The sequence below is a fragment of the Montipora capricornis genome, chromosome 9, assembly GCF_036669925.1.
Source record: "Montipora capricornis isolate CH-2021 chromosome 9, ASM3666992v2, whole genome shotgun sequence".
NCBI classification, from domain to species: Eukaryota; Metazoa; Cnidaria; class Anthozoa; order Scleractinia; family Acroporidae; genus Montipora; species Montipora capricornis.
The window spans coordinates 25,456,163-25,463,662 of record NC_090891.1 but is presented as its reverse complement, the minus strand read 5'-3'; positions in this window follow the sequence as shown (position 1 = coordinate 25,463,662).

The following is a 7,500-nucleotide window of genomic DNA, read 5'->3' as shown; positions in this document are numbered from 1 at the left end:
AGTAGAGGCCATGGCGAGATCTTCTCTGATGGTGCTTGAACGTAGATTGTATCCATGGGACACAGTTGTGCGCTGTGGTAGCAAGTTAGCAAGGACACCGGTGTCCCGAACTCTCTGGATAAACTTAGTGCATGCTGCGGCACACCGATCCGAGAGAATACAAAGACCACAGATCGCAAGTGCGTCCCTGTAGGGAAGCCCAGGAAAGATTATCTCTAAGGCTTTTTTCTGCACACCCTCAATTAGGAGGCTAAGATATTCCGGCAAATTTGCCCAAACTGGGGAGGCATACTTTAACACTGAACGGATCAGGCTGGAGTACACCAGAACTAAATCCCCTTCCATCACACCTGACTTCTTCAAACAACGCAATGCGTACAGACGTTTGCGGGCTCTCTGAACAATGTACTCGCAGTGCGTGCCCCAGCATAAATTATCCGTAACATACACACCAAGAAACTTATACGTGTGGACGCGCTCGATTTCGGACCCAGAAAGCTGCAAAGGAGGAGGATGGTGCTCCTTGCACTTCACTGGGTTGAGGCGCATGCCATGCTCGCTAGCATAGGTGCAAATATCTCTTGCAATGAACGACAGAAAACTGGTGGAACACCTTGGTATAATCTCTTCTACCGAAAGGTCGTCTACGTATTTAGCCCTGATCTTCCATTGCCTGGAGAGGTTATTAACAAATACTGCAAACAGCAAGGGGGGCAGTTTAGTTCCTTGGGGAATACCACTCCTAGGCACAACATGACCAGAGATAGCACTACTTATTTTAACCGACTGCGATCTATTTGTCAAAAACGATCCGATCCAGGTAATTAGAACATTATGTACACCAAGATTACGCAGTTCAGTGCAAAGGACATTATGGTCCACAAGGCCGAACCCTTTGCTAAAGTCTGTAAATAGAATTCTAGCATAGCAATGTCCAGTGTCCAGGGCTTCTAAAATACAATGTAAAATGTAAATTAAGGCATGCGTCGTTGATTTTCCCGGTAGAGCAAATTGCAAAAAGTCGATGGTATCAATGACTTGGCTAGAGAAGGAACTAAGTGTGAAACCTTCCATGATTTTAGCTATCTGAGCAGTAAGAGTAATCGGTCTTAGATCACTATCTACAGACTTGGGAGGCGCCGGACCAGTGACTCCTTCAACTGAACTGGAACGTATCCCTGTTTTAGTTATAAATGTCAGTGAGCACAGGACACAATTCCGCTGCAAACTCCTTTAAGATCTTGTTGGGAATCGGGCTAGGGCCTGGGGAGTGTTGGGCTTTATCTGTCGCAACGCCTTGTACACAACACTTTGATCTACTAAGAACTCCCTAGGGACTTCAAAGTCTAGTTCACAGTCCGTAAAGTCAAGAGGAACAAAATGAGCAGTCAATCCCACGAGGAAATCTTTGAAGCAATCAGCGAGAGCGGTAAGAGACGGGATGTTGTCATCCAGCATTTGGAAGGCCGAACTATCGGTAGTACTTCTCTCACATTACTATCTTTCAGGGCCGCGACTTTCCTTTCATAAAAGTTCTTTCTGCACGTCTTACATTCCTGCTGAACCACTGAACGTCTTACATTCCTCTTGAACCACTATAGTGGTGTAGTTTCTGTAGTTTGTCAAGTAAGATTGAATGGTCTTCTGTATCGTATGCTTTCTTTAGGTCGTTAAAGACACCGCACGAATGTAGACGTCTGTCCATATTTGTTTGAATCGTGTTTACAATCTCAATAATTTCGTGTTGAGTTGAGTGTTTTTCACAAAACCCGTATTGGGAGGGATTAATATTTCTTTTTCATTTAAAAGAGATTTCATTGTTTTATACATCATTTGTTCAAAAATTCTGTTGAAGTTAGACAATAAAGATATTGGCCGGTAATTATTTGGTTCAGTCTCGTCTTCTGCTTTAGAAATAGGGATGAGTTTTGATATTTTTAGTTTGGGCTCCGAGTTCAATCGAGGGTCGAAACTCACTTTGATAAAACCGCTGTCCGCCAACCGGGACGGTACTGTTTAAAACGCATGTCCCATGATATGTTTGCTGACTGTCACTTGGGCCCGCTGTGTCTCGCGCATTCAGTCTTTTTCAATAATTCCCCTGTTGTTAAGTGAGCACGTACAACGCGGGAAGTATCACGTATGCAAAAGATCTACATAGGCAAAACAGGGAGAAGATTGGCGGACCGCTTTCGCAAACACCTACGAGATGTAGAAAAAAACGACACAGATGCATCAAAACCAGTTGCACGCCATTTTAATCTTCCTAATCACTTCCACCACAACATGACTATTTGCGGCCTATCCCTACACCAAGGAAACACAGAAAGCTGTAAAAATCTCGAACAACTGGACACACTCTATCCACACGGAATCAATGAACGCCTCCCATTCCATTAATCTAGTCACAAATTCACGTCACCCTATTTCTGCCAATAGCAAGCTCCTCCGCACATATATAAACCTACAACAACCACAATTCCTCTACTCGCTCCGACGAAGGGCTAACGCTCGAAACGTCAGCTTTCCAAATCTTTCACGGTGGCTATTCGACCTTTATCAACTCGTTTGATAAAATAAATTTCTGTTTCAATCTCCCACCGACGCAGCACCACAGTTTCTTTAGAAACTAAAAATTTTTGTAAAGTGGGGTCTGCCTTCGTCTCCTCTTGTAGGGAGTAAAGACGTGTTGGCTCCACCTTCAGGACTTGTGCAATGTTGATGTCTAAACCAGGGATCTCTTCGGCTGTTCCCTGTTGAACAAGCCGAGATAAAGTGTCAGCAAGTAACACACTCTTGGACCCAACATACTTCACTTGGATGTCATATTTGGAGAGACGCAACAGCATTCTTTGCAATCTGGGTGGTGCCAGACTAACTGGTTTCTCGAAAATGGACTGCAGGGGCTTGTGATCTGTGTGCACGGTGATTTTTCGCCCAAATGTATATCTATGTAACTTTTCGCAAGCAAATAGGATAGCCAACAATTCCCGTTCTATGTTGGTGTAATTAGTTTCAGCAGGTGTGAGTGCCTTGCTGAGAAAATGCACGGGCTTGCCGTCTTGGATCAGGACTGCACCAATTCCTTTCAAAGAGGCATCAGTCTCGATGATGGCTGGCTTGTTTGGGTCATAGTGAATAAGCTCTACTGCACTGGTAATGTCATTCTTGATGGTGTTCAGTTCGTTTAGCATATCACTGGTCCATACAAAGTGGCTATCACGTTTCAGCAAGCTACGCATGAGATGGGTCTTCTTTGTCAAATTGGGGATGAATGTAGACATAAAGATCACAGTTCCCAGCAAGCTTTGTAGCTCTTGCTTATCGGTTGGCGCAGCAAGTGCTGTGATGGATTTCACTTTCTTTGGACATGGCTGGACACCTTGTGGATTGATGATACGTCCAAAGTACTAGATCTGCTGTTTCTTAATGAAGCACTTGTTAGGGTTGAATTTGAGTCCTGCTTTGCATGCCTTTTCTACAGTCTCCAGCAAGTGAATGTCGTGACGTTCCTCTGATGACCCTTGTACCTTAAAATCATCTGCACATGGGAATGTTCCTGGAATGCCAGCTAGGATTCGATCCATGTGCTCACAGAAGATTTCAGAAGATGCTGACAATCCAAAGGGCAAGCGAACAAAGCAGTACTTCTTGAATGGTGTGTTAAATACTGTGAGAGGCTGGCATTGCTCATCAAGTTGTTTGGTCCAGTTCCCGCTCTTGGCATCTAGTGTGGAGAAGTACTGAACATTTCTGAAACTATGCTGAACATCTTTCCAAGATGCAGTGTAGTGGATGTTACGGATGAGGTACCTATTCAAGTTTCTTGGATCAAGGCACAGACGCATGGTTCCATCTTTTTTGACAACAGTTACCAGATTATGAACCCACTCGGTAGTTTCTGGGCAGGCTCGGATGATTCCTTCTTGTTCGATTGTGTCTAGTTCCATCTTCAGCTGTGGCATGTTGCTTTGCGGCACAGCACGGGGTGGTAGTTGAACTGGTTTTGCTTCTGGTGAAAGTTTAAGGCTGACCTCACCTTCAAAGAGACCAACCTGACCATCAAAGGTCTCAGGGAAGATCTGCTTTAGGTCCTCCAAAGGATCACCTGTTTTCTTTCCAAGTGGCAGATGTTTCTTGTCATAGTCAGCCTCTGATTCTTCAGTGATGTGTACAGCCTCAACATGGCATGCCTCCATAGATATGCTTTGTTGTATGCACAGGGGTGCAATAGTCACCAGTTTGAATTCTTTGCAGAAGCCAAGACCAAGAATGAAAGCACATTCCTGTTTGGTGACTTAGAATCTTGATTTGGCAGTGATGCCATTGGAGGTGACAATGATGTCCATAAATCCACAGCTCTGAAGATCTGCTCCAGACATTCTTCGGATAATGGCGCTGCTTGGTTTTAGATCTTTCTTGGAGAGCCCGATTTTTGAAAGCATGGAAGTCGGAATACCATAGCACTAGTGTCAACTTTGCCTTTGATCTCATAGGATGGACTGTTGTCGCCTTTTGGGTGAAACAATACTGGAGCGAATACTTCACGTGACGTTTGATTGTCCACAGCATGTAAGGATACAACACTTAAGTCAAAGTCATACTCATATTCACTGCTGTCCTCGTCAGGGTCGACGCCTACAGCAAGTTGGTGCTTGGACTTCTTACCTTTGTCTATCCCTTTCTTTTGCAGGCAGGCTCGTTCAAAGTGTCCTTGTTTTCTACAGAATGTGCATGTTGCATCCTTGGCTGGGCACTTGTCGCGGGAATGGGCATCTCCGTTACACCAGATACAGGATTTCTTTCTTCCTGACCTCTTGCACTCTGATTTTGACTTAGGCCTGTATGGCAATTTCTTAGAGCCATTTCTTTGTGATTTCTTAGTAGGGTCTTGTGCATATGACGCATCAACTTGAGCATCACTGGATTCTACAAACTTCGTCATGGTGGCTTCCACAGCTTCATATTTTTGCATAAGTTCCAAACAATCTTTAACAGACACTTCCTTTCCTTTTGCCATTAGTTTCCGTTTGCAATCCTTACTTATGCAACCATAAGCTTGTCTACTATAAGGAAGCTTGTATTCTCCGGAAACTCTGTTTACCGATACAAATCTAGGAGTCGAGATTAGTAACTGGTCATGTTTTCATCAATTTTCTGTCGGGCAGTGTAGAATTCTTCTCGCTTTTCTCTAAAGAGGGTAGTGTGTGTGAGACATTTTGCTAGTTGATCAAGGAGCTCTCTTGGTGTGGTGATCCTTAGCTCGGGATCTTCATCGAGGCTTGCCTCAATGAGAGATTCAGCATGAGCACCGGCCCAGATGAAGATATGATTTATTTTTACACGATCTGATCTTGATGCTAGAGGACCTCCTATTATTCTTTCAACTTCCTTCCTCCACAACTTAAACTGTGAAGACGCGGTGTTGGAGGTCCAATCGACCTTTGTTTGGGGCATATAGTGGTTTTCAGCCATTTTGAAAGATCACTGAGTTGACAACTTTACTTTGATATGATACGGAACAGTCACTCGGCAAATTTGTCAACGACCACTTGCCTGGAGTATATTATTGTATGAAGTGCCTTTTGTCCTTTCCGGAGGAGTCTTGCAGAGAGTTCTCTCGAACGTTGAAGACAGACTGAAGATTGCCCGATCGAGTACAAAATCAAAATGATACTGATGGCCCTTCCATTGCTTTGTAAATGCTTTGAAGTGTTTCTTTTTGGCTGCGACTCTACTGGCTGATAATAGATTTTCAGTCTTGAGCTGTTAACCGACGTTTTTAGCTCGGTACCATCTTCTTTTCGAAGTTTGTGAAGACCCTTAGGTATCACCTTGCTGATGGTATAGGGACCTGACCACACCCGCTCCAGTTTGCTTCCTTTTCTTGCCTCGTTCCGTAAATTTTTCAGCAGCACGGTGTCGCCCTCTTTGAATTTTAGTGGCTGGTGCTTTGCATCGTAGGACTTCTTTTGTCGCTCCTGTGCTTTCTCGATGTTTTGTATTGCTTAAGCCTTCACTTGGTTGCGTATGCTCATCATTAAACGGACTTTCTCGTCAAAGTCGGAGGGTTCATCCTCCGACTTGTCAGAAGTGAGCGAGTCCGCGTTGCTGGGCTTTGACCTGAAATGAAATGAAAACTTTATTTACTTACGGCAGTCACGTTCCTCTTTCAATTAATGTTTTTCCAGAGAGCTGTATTGCAGTAAAAATCCGCGTGTAAGAACCTAATGATTTAAGAACTTGTCAGCAGAATTTATCATTTTAATACCCCAAAACAAGAAAAAACTATTTTGCCCAAAAAATTATGCAGGTTCTTATAGGTATAAATAATGATAACCGTTTTAACTACGGAGTTTGACAAATAAAGTGATTGCAAATACGTACTCAGTGTTTATTACAGGAAAAAGACTGTCATAACTGTCATAAAAAAGTTGTGAATTCGATAACTATGTTTCTCTCATAAAAAATTGAGAACCTAATAAAGAACCTATTTAATAATTCACAGATTTGCCTTATAAAAAAAGCCCTTGCTAACTTTACCTGATTTCCATCTCGATGGGTAACACGGGTGCACGGCCAAACATCAACTCGAACGGGGTGAATTTGGTGGAGTCATTCCTACTTGTTCGATAGGCGAACAGAATGGACTTAAGGTGTACATCCCAGTCATCATGGTTGTCGTTAACGAACTTCACTATGGCTCTCGTCAGCGTCTGGTTCATTCGTTCATCAAGGCCATTGGACTGGGGGTGGTACGCCGAACTGGTCCTGTGGTCCGTGCCACACAACTTCAACAGCTCCTCGTTAACCTTGTTAACGAATTCTCGGCCCTGGTCAGACATTACAATTTCCGTACCGGGGGGTCCAAATCCGCTAGGACACCGGCCGCGTGTTTCTCAGTCTCTCGTTTTGGATTGTTTTACTGCTCTTACTGGAGTCGGAATCCTTTGGTGACTCATCCTTAGCATTTGTAACGATAAGAAGAACAGAGCACTGCTCTTGGACTGTGTTTCCGTGCGGTAATTCGTCCACAATCCTCCTAATTTCTGTATCACAGAGCTGGTCAGCTCCAACGAACCATGACGGGCTTGAAATTTGCATACAAGATGGCTCATTCCCTAAGAATGTGCCCAGAAAGCAAAAGCATTGGGCGTTAATTGTCATGCAACAATGCATTACCACTGGATTGAACTATTCAGCAAAATTCTCCCACTTGATAAAAACGAAAACAAAGAAGTGGTTCAAGGCTCGCATTGCGTACTATCCAAACTCAGTAGCAACGTTCAATTTTAACGCTCCGACGATTTCTCTAAGTGGCGATGTTTATCCTTTACCGGGGCCGACCAGCAGAAGCATTTCTAAGATTCCTGTCAGATGTACTGATTACAAAAGAAAGTTAACTGAATAGAGTGTAATGTGAAGTGCTAGATTTCAATCCCATATGAACCATGTGAGCGTTAGCCCTACAGATGGAAATGGGGCCACACAAGGACAGAG